Source organism: Panulirus ornatus, chromosome 59, assembly GCF_036320965.1.
Source record: "Panulirus ornatus isolate Po-2019 chromosome 59, ASM3632096v1, whole genome shotgun sequence".
Classification (NCBI taxonomy): Eukaryota; Metazoa; Arthropoda; class Malacostraca; order Decapoda; family Palinuridae; genus Panulirus; species Panulirus ornatus.
The window spans coordinates 15,142,080-15,151,327 of record NC_092282.1 but is presented as its reverse complement, the minus strand read 5'-3'; positions in this window follow the sequence as shown (position 1 = coordinate 15,151,327).

The following is a 9,248-nucleotide window of genomic DNA, read 5'->3' as shown; positions in this document are numbered from 1 at the left end:
TGTGTCGGAGGTGGAGGGAACGAGGAGAAGAGGGAGACCAAATTGGAGGTGGAAAGATGGAGTGAAAAAGATTTTGTGTGATCGGGGCCTGAACATGCAGGAGGGTGAAAGGAGGGCAAGGAATAGAGTGAATTGGAGCGATGTGGTATACCGGGGTTGACGTGCTGTCAGTGGATTGAATCAAGGCATGTGAAGCGGCTGGGGTAAACCATGGAAAGCTGTGTAGGTGTGTATATTTGCGTGTGTGGACGTATGTATATACATGTGTATGGGGGTGGGTTGGGCCATTTCTTTCGTCTGTTTCCTTGCGCTACCTCGCAAACGCGGGAGACAGCGACAAAGTATAATATAAAAAATAAATAATATATATATATATATATATATATATATATATATATATATATATATATATAATCATCCCTGGGGATACGGGAGAAAGAATACTTCCCACGCATTCCCCACATGTTGTAGAAGGCGACTAAAGGGGACGGGAGAGGGGGGATAGAAACACACCCCTCCTTGTATTTTAACTTTCTAAAAGGGGAAACGGAAGAAGGAGTCACGCAGGGAGTGCTCATCCTCCTCGTAGACTCAGAGTGGGGTGTCTAAATGTGTGGATGTAACCAAGATGTGAAAAAAGGAGAGATGGGTAGTATGTTTGAGGAAAGGAACCTGGATGTTTTGATTCTGAGCGAAACGAAGCTCAAGGGTAAAGAGGGAGAGTGGTTTGGGAATGTTTTGGGAGTAAAGTCAGGGGTTGGTGAAAGGACAAGAGCAAAGGAAGGATTAGCACCACTAAAACAGGAGTGGTGGGAGTTTGTGATAGAGTGTAAGAAAGTAAACTCTGATATGCGTAAAACTGAAAGTGGATGGAGAGAGTTGGGTGATTATTGGTGCCTATGCACCTGGGCATTAGCAGAAGGATCATGAGAGGCAAGGGTTTTGGGAGCAGCTGAGAGTTTTTGTAGTTTTAATGCACGAGACCGGGTTATAGTGATGGGTGATTTGAATGCAAAGGTGAATAATGTGGCAGTTGAGGGAATAATCGGTGTACATGGGGTGTTCAGTGTTGTAAATGGAAATGGTGAAGAGCTTGTAGATTTATGTGCTGAAAAAGGACTGATGATTGGGAATACCTGGTTTAAAAAGCGAGATATACATAAGTATACTTATGTAAGTAGGAGAGATGGCCAGAGAGCGTTATTGGATTACGTGTTAATTGACAGGCGTGCGAAAGAGAGACTTTTGGATGTTAATGTGCTGAGAGGTGCAACTGGAGGGATGTCTGATCATTATCTTGTGGAGGCGAAGGTGAAGATTTGTATGGGTTTTCAGAAAAGAAGAGTGAATGTTGGGGTGAAGAGGGTGGTGAGAGTAAGTGAGCTTGGGAAGGAGACCTATGTGAGGAAGTACCAGGAAAGACTGAGTACAGAATGGAAAAAGGTGAGAACAATGGAAGTAAGGGGAGTGGGGGAGGAATGGGATGTATTTAGGGAATCAGTGATGGATTGCGCAAAAGATGCTTGTGGCATGAGAAGAGTGGGAGGTGGGCTGTTTAGAAAGGGTAGTGAGTGGTGGGATGAAGAAGTAAGAGTATTAGTGAAAGAGAAGAGAGAGGCATTTGGACGATTTTTGCAGGGAAAAAATGCAATTGAGTGGGAGATGTATAAAAGAAAGAGACAGGAGGTCAAGAGAAAGGTGCAAGAGGTGAAAAAAAGGGCAAATGAGAGTTGGGGTGAGAGAGTATCATTAAATTTTAGGGAGAATAAAAAGATGCTCTGGAAGGAGGTAAATAAAGTGCGTAAGACAAGGGAGCAAATGGGAACTTCAGTGAAGGGTGCAAATGGGGAGGTGATAACAAGTAGTGGTGATGTGAGAAGGAGATGGAGTGAGTATTTTGAAGGTTTGTTGAATGTGTTTGATGATAGAGTGGCAGATATAGGATGTTTTGGTCGAGGTGGTGTGCAAAGTGAGAGGGTTGGGGAAAATGATTTGGTAAACAGAGAAGAGGTAGTGAAAGCTTTGCGGAAGATGAAAGCCGGCAAGGCAGCAGGTTTGGATGGTATTGCAGTGGAATTTATTAAAAAAGGGGGTGACTGTATTGTTGACTGGTTGGTAAGGTTATTTAATGTATGTATGACTCATGGTGAGGTGCCTGAGGATTGGCGGAATGCGTGCATAGTGCCATTGTACAAAGGCAAAGGGGATAAGAGTGAGTGCTCAAATTACAGAGGTATAAGTTTGTTGAGTATTCCTGGTAAATTATATGGGAGGGTATTGATTGAGAGGGTGAAGGCATGTACAGAGCATCAGATTGGGGAAGAGCAGTGTGGTTTCAGAAGTGGTAGAGGATGTGTGGATCAGGTGTTTGCTTTGAAGAATGTATGTGAGAAATACTTAGAAAAGCAAATGGATTTGTATGTAGCATTTATGGATCTGGAGAAGGCATATGATAGAGTTGATAGAGATGCTCTGTGGAAGGTATTAAGAATATATGGTGTGGGAGGCAAGTTGTTAGAAGCAGTGAAAAGTTTTAATCGAGGATGTAAGGCATGTGTACGTGTAGGAAGAGAGGAAAGTGATTGGTTCTCAGTGAATGTAGGTTTGCGGCAGGGGTGTGTGATGTCTCCATGGTTGTTTAATTTGTTTATGGATGGGGTTGTTAGGGAGGTAAATGCAAGAGTTTTGGAAAGAGGGGCAAGTATGAAGTCTGTTGGGGATGAGAGAGCTTGGGAAGTGAGTCAGTTGTTGTTCGCTGATGATACAGCGCTGGTGGCTGATTCATGTGAGAAACTGCAGAAGCTGGTGACTGAGTTTGGTAAAGTGTGTGGAAGAAGAAAGTTAAGAGTAAATGTGAATAAGAGCAAGGTTATTAGGTACAGTAGGGTTGAGGGTCAAGTCAATTGGGAGGTGAGTTTGAATGGAGAAAAACTGGAGGAAGTGAAGTGTTTTAGATAACTGGGAGTGGATCTGGCAGCGGATGGAACCATGGAAGCGGAAGTGGATAAGCGGAAGTGGGGGAGGGGGCGAAAATTCTGGGGGCCTTGAAGAATGTGTGGAAGTCGAGAACATTATCTCGGAAAGCAAAAATGGGTATGTTTGAAGGAATAGTGGTTCCAACAATGTTGTATGGTTGCGAGGCGTGGGCTATGGATAGAGTAGTGCGCAGGAGGATGGATGTGCTGGAAATGAGATGTTTGAGGACAATGTGTGGTGTGAGGTGGTTTGATCGAGTGAGTAACGTAAGGGTAAGAGAGATGTGTGGAAATAAAAAGAGCGTGGTTGAGAGAGCAGAAGAGGGTGTTTTGAAGTGGTTTGGGCACATGGAGAGAATGAGTGAGGAAAGATTGACCAAGAGGATATATGTGTCGGAGGTGGAGGGAACGAGGAGAAGAGGGAGACCAAATTGGAGGTGGAAAGATGGAGTGAAAAAGATTTTGTGTGATCGGGGCCTGAACATGCAGGAGGGTGAAAGGAGGGCAAGGAATAGAGTGAATTGGAGCGATGTGGTATACCGGGGTTGACGTGCTGTCAGTGGATTGAATCAAGGCATGTGAAGCGGCTGGGGTAAACCATGGAAAGCTGTGTAGGTGTGTATATTTGCGTGTGTGGACGTATGTATATACATGTGTATGGGGGTGGGTTGGGCCATTTCTTTCGTCTGTTTCCTTGCGCTACCTCGCAAACGCGGGAGACAGCGACAAAGTATAATATAAAAAATAAATAATATATATATATATATATATATATATATATATATATATATATATATATATATATATATATATATATATATATATAATCATCCCTGGGGATACGGGAGAAAGAATACTTCCCACGCATTCCCCACATGTTGTAGAAGGCGACTAAAGGGGACGGGAGAGGGGGGATAGAAACACACCCCTCCTTGTATTTTAACTTTCTAAAAGGGGTAACGGAAGAAGGAGTCACGCAGGGAGTGCTCATCCTCCTCGTAGACTCAGAGTGGGGTGTCTAAATGTGTGGATGTAACCAAGATGAGAAAATAGGAGAGATGGGTAGTATGTTTGAGGAAAGGAACCTGGATGTTTTGATTCTGAGCGAAACGAAGCTCAAGGGTAAAGAGGGAGAGTGGTTTGGGAATGTTTTGGGAGTAAAGTCAGGGGTTGGTGAAAGGACAAGAGCAAAGGAAGGATTAGCACCACTAAAACAGGAGTGGTGGGAGTTTGTGATAGAGTGTAAGAAAGTAAACTCTGATATGCGTAAAACTGAAAGTGGATGGAGAGAGTTGGGTGATTATTGGTGCCTATGCACCTGGGCATTAGCAGAAGGATCATGAGAGGCAAGGGTTTTGGGAGCAGCTGAGTGAGAGTTTTTGTAGTTTTAATGCACGAGACCGGGTTATAGTGATGGGTGATTTGAATGCAAAGGTGAATAATGTGGCAGTTGAGGGAATAATCGGTGTACATGGGGTGTTCAGTGTTGTAATTGGAAATGGTGAAGAGCTTGTAGATTTGTGTGCTGAAAAAGAACTGGTGATTGGGAATACCTGGTTTAAAAAGAGATATATACATAAGTATACGTATGTAAGTAGGAGAGGTGTCCAGAGAACGTTTTTGGATTACGTGTTAATTGACAGGCGCGCGAAACAGAGGCTTTTGGATGTTAATGAACTGAGAGGTGCAACTGGGGGATGTCTGATCATTATCTTGTGGAGGCGAAGGTGAAGATTTGAGGAGGTTTTCAGAAAAGAAGAGGATATGTTGGGGTGAAGAGTGGTGAGAGTAAGTGAGCTTGGGAAGCAGACTTGTGTGAGGAAGTACCAGGAGAGACTGAGTACAGAATGGAAAAGGGTGAGAACAAAGGACAAAGGACGTAAGGGTAGTGGAGGAAGAATGGGATGTATTTAGGGAAGCAGAGATGGCTTGCGCAAAAGTTGCTTGTGGCATGAGAAGCGTGGGAGGTGGGCAGATTAGAAAGGGTAGTGAGTGGTGGGATGAAGTAAGATTATTAGTGAAAGAGAAGAGAGAGGCATTTGGACGATTTTTGCAGGGAAATAATGCAAATGACTAGGAGATGTATAAAAGAAAGAGGCAGGAGGTCAAGAGAAAGGTGCAAGAGGTGAAAAAGAGGGCAAATGAGAGTTGGGGTGAGAGAGTATCATTAAATTTTAGGGAGAGTAAAAAGATGTTTTGGAAGGAGGTAAATAAAGTACGTAAGACAAGGGAACAAGTGGGAACATCAGTGAAGGGGACAAATGGGTAGGTAATAACAAGTAGTGATGTGAGGAGATGGAGTATTTAGAAGGTTTTGTTGAATGTGTTTGATGAAAGAGTGGCAGATATAGGGTGTTTTGGTTGAGGTGGTGTGCAATGTGAGAGGGTTAGGGAGAATGATTTGGTAAACAGAGAAGAGGTAGTAAAAGCTTTGCGGAAGATGAAAGCTGGCAAGGCAGCGGGTTTGGATGGTATTGCAGTGGAATTTATTAAAAAAGGGGCGCTTGTATTGTTGACTGGTTGGTAAGGTTATTTAACGTATGTATGACCCATAGTGAGGTGCCTGAGGATTGACGGAATGCTTGCATAGTGCCATTGTGCAAAGGCATAGGGGATAAAAGTGAGTGCTCAAATTACAGAGGTATAAGTTTGTTGAGTATTCCTTAGAAATTATATGGGAGGGTATTGATTGAGAAGGTAAAGGCATGTACAGAGCATCAGATTGGGGAAGAGCAGTGTGGTTTCTGAAGTGGTAGAGGATGTGTGGATCAGGTGTTTGCTTTGAAGAATATATGTGAGAAATACTTAGAAAAGCAAATGGATTTGTATGTAGCATTTATGGATCTGGAGAAGGCATATGACAGAGTTGATAAGAGATGCTCTGTGGAAGGTATTAAGAATATATGGTGTGGGAGGCAAGTTGTTAGAATCAGTGAAAATTTTTTATTGAGGATGTAAGGCATGTGTACGCGTAGGAAGGGAGGAAAGTGATTGGTTCTCAGTGAATGTAGGTTTGCGGCAGGGGTGCGTTATGTCTCCATGGTTGTTTAATTTGTTTATGGATGGGGTTGTTAGGGAGGTGAATGCAAGGGTTTTGGAAAGATGGGCAAGTATGCAGTCTGTTGTGGATGAGAGAGCTTGGGAAGTGAGTCAGTTGTTGTTCGCTGATGATACAGCGCTGGTGGCTGATTCGGGTGAGAAACTGCAGAAGTTGGTGACTGAGTTTGGTAAAGTGTGTGTTGAGGGACAAGTCAACTGGGAGGTAAATTTGAATGGAGAAAAACTGGAGGAAGTGAAATGTTTTAGATATCTGGGATTGGATTTGGCAGTGGATGGAACCATGGAAGCGGAGGTGAATCATAGGGTGGGGGAGGGGGCGAAAGTTCTGGGAGTGTTGAAAAATATGTGGAAGTCGAGAACGTTATCTTGAAAAGCAAAAATGGGTATGTTTGAAGGAATAGTGGTTCCAACAATGCTATATGGTTGCGAGGCGTGGACTATAGATAGAGTTGTGCGAAGGAGGGTGGATGTGCTGGAAATGAGATGTTTGAGGACAATATGCGGTGTGAGGTGATTTGATCGAGTAAGTAATGAAAGGGTAAGAGAGATGTGTGGTAATAAAAAGTGTGGTCGAGAGTGCAGAAGAGGGTGTTTTGAAATGGTTTGGTCACATGGAGAGAATGAGTGAGGAAAGAATGATAAAGAGGATATATGTGTCAGAGGTGGAGGGAAAGAGAAGAGAGAGACCAAATTGGAGTTGGAAAAATGGAGTGAAAAAGATTTTGAGTGATCGGGGCCTGAACATGCACGAGGGTGAAAGGCATGCAAGGAACAGAGTGAATTGGAACGATGTGGTATACCAGGGTTGATGTGCTGTCAGTGGATTGAACCAGGGCATGTGAAGCTTCTGGGGTAAACCATGGAAAGTTTTGTGGGGCCTGGATGTGGAAAGGGAGCTGTGGTTTCAGTGCATTATTACATGACAGCTTGAGACTGAGTGTGAACAAATGTGGCTTTTGTTGTCTTTTCCTAGCGCTACATCACACACATGAGGGGAGAGGGGGTTGTTATTGCATGTGTGGCGAGGTGGCGATGGGAATGAATAAAGGCAGACAGTATGAATTATGGATATGAGTATATATGTATATGTCTGTGTGTATATGTATGTATACGCTGAGATGTATATGTATGTATATTTGCATGTGTGGACGTGTATGTATATACATGTGTAAGTGGGTGGGTTGGGCCATTCTTTCGTCTGTTTCCTTGCGCTACCTCGCTAACGCGGGAGACAGCGACAAAGCAAATAAATATATGTGGGATGAGTGGTAGTACAATTGTGGTTGAGAGAGCAGAAGGTATGTTGAAATGGTTTGGACACGGAGTGAATGAGTGATAAAAGATCGACAGAGGGGATACATGTCTCAGAGGAGGAGGGAACAAGAAGCGGGAAACCAAATTGGAGGTGGAAGGATTGAGTGAAAAAGATTTTGAGCGATAGGGGCGTGAACATGCAAAAGGGTGAAAGGTGCGCAAGGATTAGAGTGGTATACCTGGGTCGGTGAGCTGTCAGTGGATTGAACCGGGGCATGTGAAGTGTCTGGGGTAAACCATCGAAAGGTCTGTGAGGCCTAGATGTGGAAAGGAATTTTAGTTTTACCTACATTAATCTAGAATTTACTTTCTTACACTCTGTCACATACTCCCACAACTCCTGCTTCAGAAGTAGTGCTACTCCATCCTTAGCTCTTGTCCTCTGACCAACTCCTGACTTTACTCAAGATTTTCCCAATCCACTCTTCCCTTTTACCCTCGAGCCAGAACATTCAGGTTTCTTTCCTCAAACATTCTACCCGTCCCTCCTTTCTTCTCATCCTGGTTACATCCACACACAATCAGACACTCCAATCTGAGCCTTCGAGGAAGAGTGAGCACTCCCTTCTTGACTCCTGTTTCCCCTTTTGAGATACAAGAAGGGGAGGGTTTCTAGCCCCCAAATCCCACTCCTGTAGTCGCCTTCTACGAATACTTTATTCATTCCTGTTGCCACCTCGCCACACAAGAAATGACAACCCCCTACCCCCGCATGCATGCAAGGTAGTGCTAGGAAAAGAAAACAAAGGCCACATTTGTTCACACTGTCTAGCTGTCATGTAAAATGCACCGAAACCACAGCCAGGCTCCACAAAACTTTCCATGGTTTACCCTAGATGCTTCACATGCTCTGGTTCAAGCCACTGACAGCACGTCGACCCCGGTATACATCATTCCAATTCACTCTATTCCTTTCACGTCTTTCACCCTCCTGTATGTTCAGGCCCCGATCGCTCAAAATCTTTTTCACTCCATCCCTCCACCTCCAATTTGGTCTCCCACTTCTCCTCTTTCCCTCCACCTCTGACATATATAGCCTCTTTGTCAATCTTCCCATACTCATTTTCTCCATGTGACCAAAACCATTTCAATACACCCTCTTCTGCTCTCTCAACCACACTCTTTTTTACTACCACACATCTCTCTTATCCTTTCATTACTTCCTCGATCAAACCACCTCACACCACATATTGTCCTCAGAACATCTCATTTCCAACACATCCACCCTCCTCTGCGCAACCCTATCTATAGCCCATGCCTCGCAACCATATAACATTGTTGGAACCACTATTCCTTCAAACATACCTATTTTTGCTTTCCAAGATAATGTTCTCTTCCACACATTTTTCAATGCTCCCAGAACCTTCGCCCCCTCCCCCACCCTGTGACTCGCTTCCGCTTCCATGGTTCCACCCGCTGCTAAATCCACTCCCAGATGTCTAAAACACTTCACTTCCTCCAGTTTTCTTCCATTCAAACTTACCTCCCAATCGACTTGTCCCTCAACCCTACTGTGCTTACCTAATAACCATGCTCATATTCACATTTACTCTCAGCTTTCTTCTTTTGCACACTTTACCAAACTTAGTCACCAGCTTCTGCAGTTTCTCACCGGAATCAGCCACCAGCACTGTATCACCAGTGAACAACAACGACTCACTTCCCAAGCCCTCTCATCCACAACAGACTGCATACTTGCTCCTCTCTCCAAAACTCTTGCATTCACCTCCTTAACAACCCCATCCATAAACAAATTAAACAACCATGCAGACATCACGCACCCCTGCCGCAAACCGACATTCACTGAGAACCAATCACTTTCCTCTCTTCCTACTCGTACACATGCCTTACATCCTCAATAAAAACTTTTCACTGCTGCCAGCAACTTGCCTCCCACAC